Genomic DNA, 19734 nt, shown 5'->3' on the forward strand with positions numbered 1-19734 from the left:
TCTGCTGCTCATGACGCCACTGTGCTGTCGTTTGGTGTCAGGTTTTCACATTTGGCTTTCTTTGGCATGTAACGTGCTGGATGCTGGTTGCTTGAGCTCCTAGCTACTGCAGGTTGGCGTTCCTTGGTTGCTGTTAGGCTCTTTTTGGGCTGCTTGTGGAGAATGGCTTGTCCCAGTGTGTCTCTGAGCATCCTGTCTAGTGTTGGGACATGCGCCTTCCTGGCGGTGCTGTCCTCTGCTGGCAGAGTGAAGCAGGTCGCACACCAGAAGCGCCGCTCGGCGCCGCGACACGGCGCGTACATGACAGTTTAAGGTATCACACACCAGACGCGCACATTCGAATGATATTTAACATGAAACTAATCAGATGGCGCTCTGTGGCGCGGCTGAAAAATGAACTGCGTCCTGAGCCGTCGCCGGGCGCCGCCGACAGCCGCCGACTTGCGGCGCCGGTGTGTGTATCCTGATAGAAACCTATGTTTAGAATTCTAAAATACATGGCGCTGCGTGGCGCTGCGCGGCGCGCCGCCGAGCGGCGCTTCTGGTGTGCGACCTGCTTGAGGCTTTAACTCACTGTTGAAAGTCTTGCGGCTGGGAAACAGTAGCGTGCCTTTTAAAGTCAACTCCGGATGAGATTCTGAGACAGGGTAGCTTGTAAGTGTTTGACAGTCTTTTAAAGCAGTCTTTGTTTTAAACAGATTTTATGAGCCAAACTCTGTTGGGTGGTCAGGGTGTGGGGGCAGGGCATTGCCCGATTGCGGACTCACCACAGAAGCATGTTTTTGGGAGAGAGAGGATCTGTAAGGTGAAATCCTCCTCCGTCCGTGGCTCATTTCCTTTCTCGCAGTAGGGCTGGTGTAGTCGACTGCAGTATGCCTGTGAGGTCTCGTGGCTGTTCTGAGACCCATGGCAACAATCAGTCTTTACTCCGACACGGGGTCAGTTAAAACACTCTAGTAAGAGCTTTTGCATCGGCTCGTAATCTGCTTTGATGGCACGGGGCTGTTGATTCAGGAAACTTCTTGCCTCACGACTCAAAGTAATTCTTAGCAGATATAAAATCCATGAGGACCTAATGAATCCATCAGATCTTTGATGTAAATCATAGGTCAATTTTTCCAGTGGTAGAAGTCTGGTTGCCTGACTCAGCCACATATTGACTGGAGGTATCTGAGCAGTTGACCATAATAATATACATTTTTTGGCCAAGTATATGCAAAAATTTAATTTATCATAAAAATGTATCATAAAATTGATATTTTACAAGCTCTTAATGTCATTTAATTTAATAATTTTATTTTAATATAGAGTTCCTCAAATCGTTATATGTTGTAAGCAGTTAGGCATACAATAATGCTCTTAATTTACAACACTGATTGATTTTAGAGGCATGCATACATACTGTACATATCTATGTATTAAAAAAAAGAGACAACAATTTAGTTGTAGAATTTTTTTTACAGATTTTATTACATGCTTTAGATTCAGGGTTAAGGTCATCCTCTTCTGGATTACAGTAAAAGAAAATCCACAGTCAATGTCATACTCATCAGCTGGAGCTTTATTTAAAAAAAATGTATGTTCTCTGCTCCAGCCAAAACGTGCAGATACCTTGCAGATCTCTAGCTTGCACTCTTGTATTGTTGTTTATTTTGCAGTTATTTTGTTGCTTTCTGAGAAGGATGATCAAGAAACCTTTCAACCCCTCTTCGTTTAGGCCACATGTCGAATCTTAAAAGAAGAACACAACAACATTAAAATATATTAACATCCTTTGGACTGGGTAAGCTTATGCTTAAGTTTGTGCCAAATAATACAAATACATACTTTTCAGTAGCAAACAAGCAGGAAAGTTCTTTGAAGGAACCAGGATGAGTTGAAAGGTATTTATAGTGGTTGGCCATCTCTGCCACAATAATCCTCTGATTCTCCTGAAGAATCCTTACAAGCAGGATGATGTTGAACACCCTCCTCTTTGTTGCTGGATCGAAACATATTCATAAAAAGAAAGTTGTATTTAAGGGATTATACGTCAATTTTTAAAGAATCAAGACTGACAGAAGTCTAGTGTACATACCATGCCATATGACAAAGACATCCACATCACTTCTGTTTTTTGTTTTCTTTGCTTCTGCTACTGAAAAAATGACAATAATAGTAACACTTACAATTTTTCATGACTACATGTAATATTAATAATAATTTCCTCACCTGACCACTCCTCTACATCACAGACCAAAGTCTTCCAACTGGTTTCCGGTCACTGCCAGTTCCATGGATTCTGTTATGCAACTTGCTTTGCAGAGCTGTTGTGGTCTACAGTGATAAGCAATCAAAAAAATAATAATACTAATCAAATAGGTTGCAGAACAACTAAAAAAAAAAATACTACTGGATATTGTTACCTTCTGATATCAACAGGTCAGCAAGATGGCCAAATTGTTGAACATCTGCTAATTCCAGCACATGACCATGATAGTTACAGTAGCATGTCTGGTCACTGCAATCCTATAGAAGAAATATTGCACTGTTCAACCTCTTTCCCAAGAGTAAAACCACACATATCCTTGTATGCCTCACTCCATTTCACCTGGTTAAAAAAACAAACAAACAAATAAGTAAACCAATAAGTTTTGGCATTTACCTGTAGATCAGTTTAAGATAATCATATAGCTCATCTATCTTAGATTTAAACTCATGTGCTTAGGCATGAAACACACTAAAATCATGGGGTTAAAGATGGTGCTGAAACTTTGGACAGCTTTTTGCAACTCTTTGGAGGTAGTGTCATTAGTTAATGTAGTACACGAATCATCCTGTCAATCCTTAATCCTTAGCTGTAAATACACCTTCAAAAATGCCAGTGTTTGAAAAAGGAATGAATCAGTATAGAACAAGTGCATAACAGTTTATATCTTGTAATCTAATTTTACTAGGTGAACATCAAAGAGCTGTTTTCTTGTTAATTCCCAGCCGGCACACGACCGACCTTCAACGTTGAAATATGGTTGAAATAAGGGTCAGATGTGTTTTGAACGTTGAAATAATGTTGATAGAACGTTTAATGTTAAACGGTTGAAAAACAGCCCGCATATGACAAGGCTTCAACGTTAAAATGTGGTTGAAAATATGTCAGTTGTTGCTTTAATGTTGAAACAATGTTGAATGATAAATGATTGAAAAAAGTTACAGAAATCCTTGTACAAATCAACGTTGACATTTTTTTATCATGATCTGTATGTTGAACTAACGTCATGGCTTCACCCAATATTCAACATGTTTCGTTACCATGGTATCATCGGAGGACTCGGCGCACGCGGCCACGCGCAGTGCTTCACTTAATTATGAACACCTGACCTGCAGTGCAGCAGAATTCAGATGGTAAGCGTGTTTTTTGATGCTTTAAAGTTTTATTTACCCCCCGATTTTGTTTTACACACAGTTTATCTTAAACGTGACTTTTGAGGTGTAGTGTTTCGAATTTTGAAGCATTTAAAACTTTCCAGTTTGGTTTTTAGTCTTGTTTGCGCTCCGGTGACGCAGCAGCTAACCTCGGGGTAATGTCACATGTTTAACGTTAGTCTAAATGAGCGTTTTTATGGCAAATTCAAAGCGATAAACTCCAAACGCAGTTTAAAGTTACTGAGCAACGTTATAAAACAATATCTTTTTTATATACGCTGTATAATTAGTGTTATTATTACAAAGTGAACTGGGGGCTGTTCCAGAAAGCAGGTTATGTGACATACCCGGGTAAGTAGGTGGATAACCTCAGCTTTGGTTCCAAAATCGGAGGTAACTTCTGGGTATGTTAAGTAGCCATAGCAACTTACTCTCTGAAGATAACCTGCTCCAGAGCAGGTTATCTTCAGAGAGTAAGTTGCTATGTTCCAAAGTTTGTCTTTTTCAGAGAGTTTACTGAGCATTGCGTGCTCTTTTGATGAGAATATTTATGGATGTGGACGCACAGATACAAGTTTTTTCGTTGTGAGAGGGTTATAAGTGCATAGTTTTTTTATAACCAAATTTATAATGTTAATGTATTTAACAAACCTTTTTGAAATCAAATGTGACTGTGTTTTCTTACCATAAAAAAGATTCAGTGCAGCTCTGTATTGGCGTCAGGGCATTTTAGGCAACTGTACAATGTGGCAGCATGATCACCTGTACAGTATGCCTGTCGGCTGGCACTGAACTGTTTTTTTACACTTTTGTACAGTTACTTGGTCATAAATCACTGCGTATCATTACACAGTTGATTTAGAGCACGACAATAGTGTAGTGGACAGTGCATTGTTAATGATCAACGGAGCTCACAGCGGGGCGAGTTCAAATCTAGTAGGAAAATATATCTATAATTTAAGATGTAGGACGTCGTTCGGTACAACTTAATTTTCTGTCCTCAATCTTTTGGTGTTTCAACTATTAAACTCGTTACTGCTTCCACTTACCAGCTCATATGTGATGACCCCACCTCATCACTATATGTTGAGGCTAAATGGCTGATTTTCAGGATGTAATGATTCAAGTGTATAATACAAATATAGTAAAAAAAAAATAAAAAAACATAAAGCAAATGTTGCTGGAGGACAAAAGATACCCTTTTCTGCCTTATACAATGACACCCTACCTGCAGCCTGACCCAGAGGAAATCTCAGTGACCCAAGTTGACAAAAGAGATGGAAGAGTGCTGAGTAATGTAATTTGTCAAAAAACTATGTTTAATCAAATATTTTGGTCTGTTAATTTCTTAATTTCCTGAAATAAATTGAATGATTTTTTTACACTGCTTTATACACGCACCTTTCAACGTGTAACATATTTTTTTCATATACATTTCTCACCTTAAGGTGATGCTCATGTGACTTTATTTATATTTGAAGATGGACCTTATACAGCTACTTTAGAATTTAAATATATATATATATATATATATATATATATATATATATATATATATATATATATATATATATATATATATATATATATATATATATAAAGATTTTGTGATCCAAGAGTAATATTTAAATATTGAAAAGTGCAGACAAATTCTTACACTGCTTGTTAGTTGAAGCAGAAGGAACTTCGTCTGCATGCAAAATAAAAAGCATAAAAAGAACCTAAAGCTACCTGACAACAATCACTTACAACAGTGACAGATTGTGTGGTTTAAGTCAAAAACTCAACCACTGATGAGCCTTTATTAAAGGACAAAGCAGCTCCTCTAACTGGTGGCCCACAGCAGATAGACAGACCTCTTTCTATTAGCTGCATGACAGAAAGAATATTCAAGAGTGTTAATACAGAGCTCCAGTAATTAAATCTTACCTTTTAGGAGAATGTTTCTGTGTTTAATAACTTTGGACAGAGTTCTAGCTCCAGAAAGATTACAATTTCTATAAGCCTTATTAGTCAATACACATGGCCTTAAGAAATTAATGGCAAGAAAAATAAATGCATGAATGGTTACACAACATACTCAAAAGGATGTTAAAGAGAAGTTTAATTGTTGATTACAATGAATAAAATGGAGGGTGGCATGTGTAATTTAATCAACTAACAATAATGCACGCGCATTAACCCGCGGTTATCTTCAGGAGGTTAATTTAACTAACTCTTACCACCTGTTTTGGAACCAACATACTCGCGGTAAGCAGGTTTTGGGTAAATCAACCGAGAGTTCAGGGTTTAGCAGATGGTAAGTTAACCCAGCTTTCTGGAATACCCCCCTGCTGTCGTTTCACTGTTGTTGTTTTTGGTTTTAGAGATGTAACTTACTCCAGAGACGCACTAACTTGCATAGCATTGAATGGAAAAGGCTTTGTCCATCTGTTAAATCTTCTTGGTGCTTTGGTTGGTGATATTCTCTTTCTAATCTGTTTGTTTATTGATTGTTAGGCTATGTTGTGATATTATATTGTTATATTGATATTATTATTGTAATGTCATGTTGTGATGTTATACTATGTGACAGTATTGGGGAACAAATATGTATTTAGTGAGAAATTAATGCTTAAATTACACTTTGGATAGTAGCAGATAAGAGGTGTAATGGGTTTTAACTATCTGGGTTTTCTGGAAGGTCCAGTTGAGGGCATCAAGAACACGCAGATGGCCTAAACCTGTGTCAGCCTGGACAGACTGCAGTTCTGCTACTCCACGCCAAGGCTTTTGTATGGATGTCTGACTACTACTGTGTTCTCTAAAGGTATTACTGGAGCAAAACAACAGCACCCGTTACAGTAAAATTTGTATTCATAAAAATAGTGATACATGTGTAGCAGGTCCAGTACATGTGATGTCATTGAGAAGTTGTTATTAAATGTCATTAAAACAAATAAATAAACATGCTATTTAAATAAATCTGAATATTAAAAACTTGAGGATTAAGATGACAAATGAAATGCATAACCTGTCTTGCGAAAAGGGTCTACTTAAGAATATTGGTGTTTTCCAACTGAAAGGGATAGTTCTCCCAAGAATGAAATTTACTCACATTTTACTCTCCAAGTGGTTTAAAACCATTATGAGTTTATTCTGTTGAACACAAAAGAGGCTTTTCTGAAAAAAAAAAAACGAAAAACCTGTAAACATTGACCTCCATAGTTGAAAAAAATACTATAGAAGTCAATGCTTATAGATTTCCAGCTTTCTTCAAAATATCTTTTTTTGTGTTCAACGTGGTCAGTAAATGACGACAGAATACAAATTTTGAACTATCCCTTAAATTCTCTGTCCTACACGCAGACTTTTGCAGAAATGCTGCTCCTTCTAGAGTTTTTCATCATGTACATGTAATGGTTTTCAACTTGTAATTATTAGATGTGTTGAATGTTTCATGATTCTTTTCTGCAGCCTTTGTTAAAAAAAAAAAATGTTTTTTTTTTTTTTTTCGAGAATCTGAAATTTGAATTCTGGAAAATGCTGGTACCGGTGGTGGCGAAGGGCTTCCTGATGATATTACACCTAATACTTCACTTCTCTTAGTTAGGAATATTCAGATGGATGAGTCAAAATTATTGAGTGTGACGATATTATAGGACAAATTTGGATTTAATAAAAAAATAAATATTTGAATTTCACTTTGTATAATAGCAGATACCAACTTATTTGTAACCTAGTATTTCATTTATTGCAGGTTTTCTGGAAGCTCCAGTTGAGGGCTTCAAGGACAAACCGATGGCCTAAACAAATGTCAGCCTGGACAGACAGACATCTATTGCAGTTCTGCTACACAAGACCAAACTCTCTGCTTTTGTATGGATGTCTGTTTAGTACGGTGTTCTCTGAAGGTATTACTGGAGCAAAACAACAGCACCCATTACAGTGAAATTTGTATTCATAAATGATAGCGATATTTGTGTAACAGGTCCAGTAAATTTGTCATAAAGGTTAAATCACAGTAAGTACTGTAAAAATAACTTGTTTGCCTTTGCCACAACAGGTCATGGTGTGTGCTACTGCTTGTAGTAAACGCACACGCTGATCTGATGCGGGAGAGATATACGCAAACACATTTGTATTTACTATTTTGTTTTGCCTCACTAAAGTGTTGTTGCAGCTTGGTATGTTCACAGTTGAAATCACTGAAATCACATGGAACGTTTTGACAATGTGTTTTGTGCCTTATCTGGACAATGACCATCTTTGGACCATTGCTGTCTGTAGAGGATGAGGAGCATTTAATCTAAAATATTTTAGTTTGTGTTCTGAAGATTAACAGGTCTCTAGGATGACACAAGTAATTAATAACAGAACCTATATGAACACTTAATGTGACATGTAATAGTGAAATTTATCTACTAGGTGAATAGTCTTACATTCACAAATTTGAGCCATCATTATAAGACCCATGTGAACATGCAATTTTTATGATACTAATAATAACGGAATAACAAACTGCTATTACTGTTGTGTTTGTGAGAGAGAATCAAATCATATATTCAACACATTTTCTTGATGATTTACTGAAATATTTCTCTACATGTTCCACTGTCACAGGTGCTCGGTTTTGCTGCAGTAATGCTAAACACAATAGATGTACTGTATGCAAAAAATATATATATATATATAAATATATATAAAAATATTTAGCATGCAGACCTGCAAAGTGAAGGAGCAATGTCAGGTTTATAGATTATAGCAGGAGTTTTCACTATTGTTAAAGTGAAGCCATTCATTCACAATGAATTGGAATGGCAAACCTCATTATTGATTTTGTAGAATACTCACCTGGTGTTTGAGAGTTATAAATATGTATTTAACTGCTAGACTGATATAGATGTTTTAGTGTTTTACACTTAATTCTTTGTCCCCAGTGCCAGCTTTTACCTCAAGCGTTTCTCTCAACCTATAAAACCTCAAACAGATGTAATGTATTTTACTTGTGATTCTTAGTTGTGAGTGATGTTTTTTTTTTTACTGCAGCCACTTTAAAAATGGGTACTTTGTAAACTTTGTAAACAGAATTGTATTTTGGAGACTGTGATGGTTGAAGCGTAGTTTAGTTACTTAGTTTAATTTAGTTATTACCTGTATTTCTGAAGATGGTAACACTACAATAAGGTTGTATTAGTAAGTGTTAATGTATTTACTAACATGAACAAATAACAATAAAGCATCTTTCATATAAAGAAAGTACAGTTCATGTCAGCTCAGTGCATTAATGTTAACAAGCATACATTTTAATTTTAATAGCATTGGGACATATTTCAATTAATTAAATGATTAATAAATGCTGTACAAGTATTTGTTCTTTGTTCATGTTAGTAAACATAAACTAACTTTAACTCATGAAACCTAATTAAAAAGTGACTATTTAATTGTATGCCTTTTTCTGTATTTGAGTGTACAGCATGTATAGTAACCTGCATAGTTTTAATGAACGATGTATGCAGTATGTTGCTGTATATTAATAATAAATGAAATAATAAGATGTGTATTAAATAAATTGATACACAGGCTAAGTTGTGTATTTTTGTCATGTATTTTTATTAGTAAAAATTTGATTGCTATATTTATGGACTTTGTGTTATATGTAATTTCTATTTAACTTACATTGAAATGTATGACGGTGAAACAACGTCACGGTATCAACGTTGATCCAATTTGCAAAATCGAAAGGTAATTCAACCTTCATTTAACGTCTACAAAACGACCACAATTCACCCATGAAGAAGGTAAGAGTGAAACAACGTTGTGATTTCAACGGTGAATCACCGGTGGTGGTCCGACGGTGAAACAACGTCACTATATAAACGTTGATCCAATTTGCAAAATCGAGAGGTAATTCAACGTTGATCCAACCATAGACCTGACGTTGATTCAACATTGAATCACCGTTGAAATGCCGGCTGGGTTTAGTTTTAACACATAAAGTTTAAAGTACCTTGTGCATTCTTGAAATGGTTATGCTTATGGTTCACATCTACTTAAATTGGAAGTATATCTGGTGTGGAAGCAGGACAGATGAAGGGCTCTTCCTTGCAAATACTATCCACCTTGTATTGCACAGACTCCCACTCAAGAATATCTCAGAAAAATGTCTGCTGAGAACTTGGCAGTCCATTAAAAATAATTATACCAACATCTTTTCCACCAATGGAAAGAATATAAAAATATTTTAGGATATATTTATACTTGCATGACCAAATCTGAGATAAAAAAAAAGCCATCAGTATGCTTTAGTTCTAATAAAACCAAAATTTTACTCTAGCCCGCTGTCACCTAGGTCTACAGATACAGGGACTAATGTAAACATTAAAGTACACACCAACAGTCACTGGAGCAAGGCCCTCTCACAGTTGGGAAAATTCGAGTTCCTTTGAGCTGTACCAGATAAAAACAACAAAAATTTACATTTATAACAATTCCAAGTTATCCTAAGACTAGTAGACAAGCAGCATAAGACTAAGACTAGTAGACAAGCAGCATAAGCAGTTCTAATTTCCTAAACCCCAATGTGGACAGTTGATGGCCTATAAGGTGTCATACAATCAGACAAAACAAAATACTTTCTGAAAAAAAAAAAATAGTTGGCCACTATTAACACCCAGAACAAATAGTTTTAAACAGTTAGGTCACAATATTTTGTGAGCTAGCTTATGCTGTAGTTTATAATGTTTTTCATTAACAATAGTAATAGTAAAACGAATGCGTCTCTTTCTGTTATTACAATAGTAGTGAAAGAATAAATGGATTTCATCTCATACAATCATATATGCCTAAACAATGTGGATATTTAATATACATGGAATGAAAAACTTCACTAACCCTTGACTGATTCCAGAGTGGTCTTGGCCTTCCTTACATGGCGGTGCTTCCTGCAGATCACCAAGTTGTCATCAAGACTTGAGCTTATAATTGAGATCCTGATGATCAATCTGAGTATCAAGGTCCTTAAGTTGCTCTTGGAGTTCTGAATCACTCATGGTGATAGGCAGAAACAGACTGAAAGACACAAGAATTAATCAAACAAATACAAATGTGTTAACTGAGATAGAGAGAGAGACAAGTGCAATTTAACATATAGACATGGGTAAAGTGACTTTACTTTTTGCTTATTAGAAATCAAAATTGGATTTTTAAAGTAAACTAAAGAACCTGAAAAGAGCAAAGAAAAAATATTCATATCTGAACAGTGAGCACCTTATAATTTACACACACACACACATATATATATATATATATATGTGTGTGTGTGTGTGTGTGTGTGTGTGTGTGTGTGTGTGTGTGTGTGTGTGTGTGTGTGGGGTAGATTAAGCTGTTTTTTGGTTTAGTGTTGTGTTGTACAATGAATAAAATGTGCTCAGACGGGCAAAATTTCTGCCTTTTTTCCTTTTAAGGCATGGAACATAATTAGTTTTACAATGTACCCTTTAAACCTTTGGAAACACTTGATTTGCTTTAATATTGAAACAATTATGAATACATTTTTAAACAGGAAAAGATCAAAAGATAATCAGGCCTGACTCAGCATGAATGCTGTTTTTCAGCAGGTTATTTGTATTATTTGTATTATTAGAGTTGCATATTGCATATTATATATAGATTTAGCACGAATTTTATTGTGGAAAACAACAATCTGGTAACACTGTTCCTTATCGTAAAATGTATTTATTGTTCTGAGCTTTACATGACCAACGTTATATGTGAGAAAAATATTTTTTTAATAAATTAACTTGATGTAATTAGATAACGTCGCTAGTTTACAGTACATGCTTTATCAACAAATCGTCTTTATTTGTTTACTTTTTACTTACCTTGTGGAAAACCGCAGTGAACCTTGGGATCGCAACGAACCTTGGGATCGCGAGCATAGACTGTAAAAAATAGATCGCCATATACAATGACCCCAACTTCAATGAAAAATTTCAAATGAGAAAGATCAGCCAAAAACATTTTTAAACTTAGTACTTGAAATGTAATATTTTTTAAAGTAAACAATAAATAATAATAATGAATCAAAGTTTTTGATTAGGCATAATTACCCTAAACTGGGAAACCGAATATTATTTCCCTCATTAAATATAAAGTAAATGATAACATATTTATAAACACCAACTAATCTCCAATAAAATACAATATGCAGCATTAACATACTATTTAATGTTGACAGTTGACCTCACCGCTGATGCAGTTTGACCAATAGCGGAGTGGCGTTAAACTCACCGTGAAGGGATGTCACATGGACCGAAGTTTATTCATACAGTAGTTTCGACCCAGTTTACGGATGCTTTTCATGAACAAAATAAAAATTACATATTTTTTAAATAAGAAAACTGCGATAATAGGCGTAAATCAGGTTTTAAAAATCGCCTTGACATCTATTGGTAATTATACGAGCCTCCAGCATCTCCCTATGACGCCTCAGACATAAATGGTCATAGTAACTGGAACAGTGTAGTTCAGTTTTTAGTGTTTAAGTTCAGTTCAGTTCAGTTTAGCTCAGTTCAGTGTGATTTAATCATTACTGAGAGTTCAAACACTGAAGAGCAAATTCATCGATGCGTAGCTCTACCAATCCTGAACCATGCGAGCCAGTGGTGACAGCGGAGAGGGAAAAAAAACTTCACCAGATGGGAGTGAAGAAAAAAAACCTTGAGAGAATCAGACTCAGTTCGGCACGACCATTTTAATTTCTCCGCTGGCCAAAAGTCTTGTGCAGAGCTTCAGTCACCGCGGTGGGCTGGAAGATGGCCTCAGCGAAGACTCGTCTGTCCCTGGAGCGTCGCTGGAATCAGACTCATGTTCTCCACTTCCCATGACCATCAGCGCAGCAGCAGCTCAGGATATGGCCTGGTCCCGGATATGGAAACCTTGGGATCATTTCGTCGCTGGTCTTGGATCCAATCAGTGACTCCGCATAATCTGAGGACCTCGGGATGAGTATCCCCAGGTGAAAATAGAAAATGAAGAAAATTAAAAATTTATTAAAAAAATGAAATCGGCATAAAAGAATTTAAAAGAATAATCATAATAATCCCCTATAGGTATAAAGCAGTACAGGACGGCTTAGAAAAGTAGAAAGAGTGCCTAGTATTCAGGGGCATCTACAAACATTAATGGGTTAGCCCAAAATGTTGTAATTAGATGTGGGATCTATAAATCAATATCTCTGAATTTAGCTTCAGCCTAATACTTGAGCCCTAATGTAAAGTAATACTTTCCCTATAACCTAACCGGTGAGGGAATAAATAAGGCAAGAGGAAAAGATGGAATAAAAATCAAAAGGGAAGAAAATAATGCTATTAATGATAATAGAAAGATTAAAGGCTATTCCCCAAATAGAAAAACCAACAAAATTTAAATTAAATATGACCCAAGTTTAGAACTTTAACTTGCACTTCAAGTTGCACTTCATATCCGGTTAGCCTTGTGCTAAAGTTTGTTAATGTTACAAGACGTGAAGGGTTAGTTTGCTTAAGCTTTAACGGGCGTTAGCCGCTAGCAAGTTGTTACGAGTTGCGCTTCACATCCGGTTAGCCTTGTGCTAACAGTTTGGTAATATTAAGACGCGAAAGGTTAGTTTACTTAAGGCTAGTTATTAGAAGCTAGCAAGTTGTTTGGCCTGTGACGTAAGCCTCCTAAAGGCGGGTCAGATGCTTTGGGGTGGTGGCTATGTCATTCACGCATGCGTGCGTGCGCACAAGTCACATGGACGAGGAGCCAATGAGCGCTCAAGGAGCGGCTTTATTCACAAAGAGCAAAGAGCGAACCACTAAGATTCGCATAAACTGTCATTTCTTATATCATGTTGCATTAAAACTGATTTGTGACATCTGACCTCTACATTTAGACAAACAAACATAAAACGTGAGACGTCTCTCGAGGCAGTGCACATTTGTACACAGATTTGGTCCGGACGAAAATAACTGAAATATGGGAAACTCACATCCATATCAGATTTTTGGTACCATTTAAAAACACGCTAATGATTCTGAGAATTATTTTCGTCAGAAAGCGGTTAATAGGCAAGCTTGCAACTCCCAAATACATTAATTTAGAACCGTCCAGCAGTTCTAAAATTAATTTCGCATGGCGGCGAAGCAAAGAGGTTAAACGTTAGGCAGTTAAACTAACTGTTTGAAACCACAGGAGCAAATAGTCTAGAATTTTTCTAGCTATAAGAAGGCCTTTTAAACGGACAGGATTTGGGGTTTCCAAACTGTCTTACAAGCACTGAGGGAACTGAGGGACTGAGCTTCAGTTAATTTGGTCAAACAAACATGTAATTGTATATGATTCTGCCTCGCGACCGAACAGACTTTCAGATTATGAATATTAATTATCAACAATGACGAATTACTATTAATCAATAACATTCTGGATTAATTTACTGTTAATTTGACCAAACAAACATAACCAGAGCTCTTCCGAGCAGACACGTTAATGATCTATTCATTTAGAAAAGGCAATTATTGCTACTTCTTGTGAAGCAGATTAATCATTCATAAGTTTTAATCAACTTATAACAGCTAGGCAGGGTAATCTGTGTTTCAGTGACTTTTCTGTGAGGCAAACAATGCAATTCATTTGATTATAATGGGATTTATTGACTAGTCAGACAGGTAGCGAACAAACGCATGCATTGATGCGTTGAGTTTGCAATACAGTTCGTAAAAAACGCGATCGCAAACTTTAAACTGAGTTTACTTTGCTGAAAAATAAGAAAACGTGGCTGTAAAGTCCATGCAGCATAGAAGAGCTGCTTGTCCCTCAAAGAGGCCACCTTTGGGGAGTTCTTTGTCCGGACTTCTCTGCAGATGTTGGGGGGCAGAATGGTTATACCTGCGGGTCACGTGACAACCCATTCAGCTTTCTTAACCAATGATTTCAGGGCAAAGTTTGAGCGCGAAACCTTCCTTTGTCTCGAGGCTGCTCATATGCAAATTTGAGTGTCCGCCTGCAGCCTGAGGATAATCTTTATTTCAGGGCATTAAAGAATGCAGGCCGTACTGTTTATTATCATGCTCTATGCATCATGTGTTGTAAAATGCCAAGGGCATTCTAACGACACCAAACACTCCACAAGTACATCAACATAATTGTACATCAACATAATCCCCACATTCTTACATCATTGAACATCATTGATGCTTTTAAAAGGCCTGAAAGTACAAATGTGTATAGTCTATATGAGGAATTGTACACATTACAAAAGTCAAGTGTAATTAAACAAGAGATTTGGGTTATAAATGTCTTTGTTTAATGTTGAGGAATGTCTTTTGTTTGTGAGCAGAAGGCTGACTAAAGATATGTTTTTCCTCTCTTATCTTATCTGCCATGTTCTATTGAAGTCGGCAGAGAGTGGTTTAGGACAGTTTTGTGAAATGTCCCAAACTCGTTACTTGTCAGCAGGAATAGTCCAGGCCAGACTTTTGGGCTCCAAGTGATCTGAATTGTCCTGAAAATTGATTCCAGACCGTTTTCATGGAATGTTTACCTCCAGCATATGTGTTACAATATATGTTACCAGTTATGTTACATAATATAATAATTCATTTATTTTCTTGTGCCATTTGAATTTCAGGTCCCACTTTATATTAAGTGTCCTTAACTACTATACTGTACTTACATCAGAAAAATAAATACAATGTACTTACTGTGTTTATAATGTATTTGTGAACACTTGTGGTGGTTTTGAGGTGGGGTAGAGGTTGGGTTATGGACAGGTTTGGTGGTATGGGTTGGTTTAAGGGTAGGTTAAGGTGTAAGGGATGGTCAACAGTGTATTTACAAATGTAATTACAAAAGTTAATTACAGATGTATTTACATACATGTATTTAATCAAGCATAAGTACACAATAAATACATGTATTTACACAATAAGTACATTGTAACAAACTATTACTTCCTATGTAAGTACATATTAGTTAATTCCACAATATAAAGTGGGACTGAATTTCAAAACAATCAATGCCAATAAAGAAAAAAAATATTTCCATGTTGGATTCTAAGTAGACTTTAAAAAAGGGCCAAAATACAGGCATTGCAGATATGGAAACTGGAAAATTATAATAATAATAATAAAGTATTGAATACCATACCTCTCAACCCTCCCGTTTTTCCGGGGATTGTCCCATATTTTACAGTTCTGTCCCGCTATCATCCCGTAAAGGTAGTTTCTCGTATTTCTCCCGTATTTAGCCGAGCCTCCCTATACACAACCCATACCGCCGAACTACCAGGGGCCACTCCGTTCTTAAATATTTGCATTTACATTTATTCATTTAGCAGACGCTTTTATCCAAAGCGACTTACAAATGAGGACAAGGAAGCAACTTACACAACTATAAGAGCAACAATGAATAAGTGCTATAGGCAAGTTTCGGGTCTGTATGTAAATATGAGTCTGTTCTGTGCTTTCACTTTTTTAGGCGAGAAAATCTAAACAAAAACTAATTGTAGATTGGAGAAATCACTGTATGGGTCGATTAAAGGGGCATACAAATCTTTTTAATAAGCCACCTTTAGGAACCTCAGACCATAATATGATTTTATTGGTTCCTACGTATAAAATCGTTTTTAAACATGAAAAGGCTCAAGAAATAAAAATTAAAGACGGAAGATGCTATGCTGCGTTTAAAAGGATGTATGGAATGTACAGATTGGTCTGTTTTTATGGACTCTGGCTTGGACATTGATGAACTAATAGATGCAGTTTGCAGTTATGTGACATTTTGTGAGGATATGATTATTCCTATGAAATCCTTTAGGAAATTTCCAAATAACAAACCATGGGTTACAAAATCACTTAAGACTCTTATGTTAAAACGTAATAGGGCCTTTAAAGAGGGAGATATTGTTGAGTGTCATTGACTAAAAAAAGAAGTTAAGAAATTAAAAAGGCTAAAGCAGTATATAAGGGAAAAATTGAAGAAAAATTGAATATGGGAAATGTGGGTTCTGCCTGGGATGTCATGCATTTAAGTACAGGATAGTAAGTGTTAATTAAGTGTTAAAGTGTTTTATTTATTTTTATTGTTTGGAATGCGCCCGCGTCTCATTTCTCCAACTCTCCCATATCTGGTCAAACATCTTATGTCATTTGTTATCTGTGAAATTCAATGTCTCTTTGTAATTACTTAATAATCTTTCTATATACTTTTTTTTTTTTTTTGGCATTCATTATTATCACTATTTTTGTAAATAAGATCACTTTATTGCATTTAGCTGGTCTTGGTTTTGGTTGCTTATGTGTTTCACCCAAAAATTAATGTTACTCCTCTTCCCCTTTATTTAACATCTTTTAAATCGTAACAGTAAGAAAACAAATAAAATTTGTTTAAAGGGATTCATGTCAGACACAGTTTTGTCACAAAATTTTTATTCAAGATTTGATAGTCATGATTTTAAACAAGAAATAGAGAGGATGAAAAATGAATGCAGAATAGACAGAGTATGATTGCATCTTTGTTGATGTGAAGGATGTGATTAAAAGTTTTAAACAGAGTAAAATAGGGAAGGCACCGGGGCTGGATAAGGTAGATTGCTTAAGGAATGTGCTGAGCAGTTGGGACCCATATTTTATGAAATTTTTGTTATATCCTTTTGTTACGTCCCTTCCCCTTTTTGGTCTAGGGTTGGGGAAGGAAAATAACAAAGAAAATTTACATTTAGAGTTAGAGAAAAAAAAGAAGTCCAAATTAATGAATTGTGTATAAATTAAATAATCAAATTTTGAGGGAACACTTCAATCCTGCCTCAGAAATGTGAAACAACCACAAGAGTAAACTTAAATTATTTTATTATTTGGTTCTTAAATTAATAAACAATAAATGAAGCATAAATCTCAGGAGAAGGATTAACCAAAACAACAAACAAAACAGGTCTAACTCAGGAGGAGTACTAAATAACCTAATTTCAGGTAAAAGAAAAGAAACAACACAGGCTTTCCTCAACTCCCTTACTATCAATAAACACAGTCAAACAATTTCAAAAATAAAAATGGCACCCTCTCCCTACAGCTTCAATTTTTTAATCAAAAAGTCAGACAAAGAAACAATACAATTACCTTTTACGTACCACACACAAAAGAATATATGTATTTAAATAACAACTCAGAAAACAGACACACTGCCGGTAAAATTACACAACGCAGAAACAAGCAAATTTCTCAACACACAGAAACTAAAATTGAACTCACTAGCCCATTAACTCCTTTTTACAATCAACCAGATAAACACCTACAATCACGAGTCTGGAGCAGGGGAGAAGTGAACCTCTCCGTGGTTTGAGACGCACTGCTCTTTTGTAGCAGCGCATTACTGCAGCAAGCTCCATTGATGAGCACCACCTGGGCCCAATCAGCTCTACCTAGTGAGCAGGCAGAGAGACACCGTGAAAGTAAAAGAAACACACAACATAACCACTCCCAATGGACAGTAAACACACAAATAAATAATAAATAAATACATCCAAGGGATGTAACACTTTCAACAGCAAAAGGTACCTGCACTGTGGAAACAGTCTACAGTTATTCCTGTGCCAAAAAAAAAAAAAAAAATAGAAGCCACAAAAGATAGAGGACTTTAGACCTGTGGCACTTACATCTTTAGTTATGAATTTTTTTGAAAGGATAGTTTAGAGGGAAATAACACAAAAGAAAGCAAAAAAAAAAAAGGTACAGTGAGGGTACAATTTTGTTCCTTGAGGAAACAAAGTATATAATTGTACCTTTAAAGGTCCCAAATTGGTCCTCAGGGTACAATTTTGTACCCAAATGGGCTATAAAGGTACAAACGTACAGATTTAGGTTTGAAAGGTACATTTTTGTACCTTTTATAGCACATTTGGATACAAAATTGTAACATAAAGGACCAATTTGGCACCTTTAAAGCTACAACCATATATTTTGTTTCCCTATAGGAAAAAAACTGTACCCTCAGCTCCAGAGGTGGGTAGAGTATCCAAAATCTGTACTCAAGTAAGAGTACAAGTAATTGCTGAAAATTTTACTCAAGTAAAAGTAACAATCTTAAAAGTTACTCGAGTAAGAGTAAAAAAGAACCTTATGAAAAAATGACGCAAGTAGTGACTTAGTTACCTTTAATTATATATATATATATATATATATATATATATATATATATATATATATATATATATATATATATGGGGTGATGCGGTGGCGCAGTAGGTAGTGCTGTCGCCTCACTGCAAGAAGGTTGCTGGTTTGAGCCTCGACTGGGTCAGTTGGCATGTCTGTGTGGAGTTTGTATGTTCTCCCTGCGTTTGCGTGGGTTTCTTTCAGGTGCTCCGGTTTCCCCCACAGGCTAAAGACATGCGGTACAGGTAAATTGGGTAGACCAAATTGTCCGTAGTGTAAGTGTGTGTGTGTCAATGAGTTTGTGTGGATGTTTGTGGATGTAAGCCGAAAAGAAATTGAATACACATGCACACACATAAATATATATATATATATATATATATATATATATATATATATATATATATATATATATATATATATATATATATATATATATATATATTTATTTATTTATTTATTTAATTTGTCTGTACAGAACAAACCATTCTTAATGACTTGCCTAATTACTTTAACTTTTTTTTTTGTAATTCAACTTTTTTTTATTGTTCAACAGCCAAGAACAAAGAACACACTTCACCCTACACATACATATGATACATGTTACATATTCAGCCATGTACACCAAGAAAATTCAACAAAGAATAACAATGTATAGCAAACATATATGGAAATTAAGGTTGTGGTACCTTCAAATGTGCATACTCAATTATTCTAATTTTAAATGTTGTCAAAGATTATCCCAATTTCTATGTACTTCTCCCTCATTGTTCAATCTCCCCAGCATACATTCGTATGATGCAATTTCAATCATCCCATTAATCCACTCCTTCATTTCTGGCAATCTGGGACACTTCCAGTTACGTAGTATCATCCTAGCAGCTGTAATGCATCCAATCTTAAGAAGAATAAAGGATTTTTTACCTATATTAGGTATCACTAATTTATCACCAAAAAGGCATAGCCGTGGCTCTACAGGTAACTCGCAGCCTAGCCAATCCTCCATTATTCTTAAAATTTTACACCAGAATGGGTAAACTAGACAACATTCCCAGAACATGTGTAAATAAGTACCCTCTTCTTTATTGCATTTCCAACACTGATTATTTCCAGCTAGTCCCATCCTATAGAGTCTGGATGGTGTATATTAGTATCTATGTATTGTTTTTTATTGAATAAA

General features: G+C 35.7%; 1 protein-coding gene and 1 long non-coding RNA gene across 5 annotated transcripts in view; one reads left to right on the forward strand and one right to left on the reverse strand.

Moving 5' to 3' along the window:
* The window catches only part of clint1b (clathrin interactor 1b), a 542948-nt gene that overhangs the window by 234636 nt on the left and 288578 nt on the right, over positions 1-19734 (forward strand). The gene's annotated exons all lie outside the window — the stretch shown is intronic.
* On the reverse strand, positions 1443-14477 carry LOC101884235 (uncharacterized). 4 transcript variants are annotated; one of them, XR_012396819.1, is made up of 9 exons: positions 11674-14477; positions 11265-11324; positions 10276-10452; positions 9776-9831; positions 2406-2508; positions 2212-2316; positions 2078-2134; positions 1828-1981; positions 1443-1731 (listed from the first exon to the last, which is right to left on the reverse strand). It is a non-coding gene; the product is annotated as an uncharacterized lncRNA (long non-coding RNA). The 4 variants fall into 4 exon arrangements; XR_001797111.4 differs by having other exon boundaries at positions 1460-1731; positions 2406-2590; positions 11674-14307; XR_012396820.1 differs by having other exon boundaries at positions 1460-1731; positions 2078-2137; positions 2406-2590; positions 11674-14059.

This window comes from Danio rerio, chromosome 21 (genome assembly GCF_049306965.1).
Source record: "Danio rerio strain Tuebingen ecotype United States chromosome 21, GRCz12tu, whole genome shotgun sequence".
Lineage (NCBI taxonomy): Eukaryota > Metazoa > Chordata > Actinopteri > Cypriniformes > Danionidae > Danio > Danio rerio.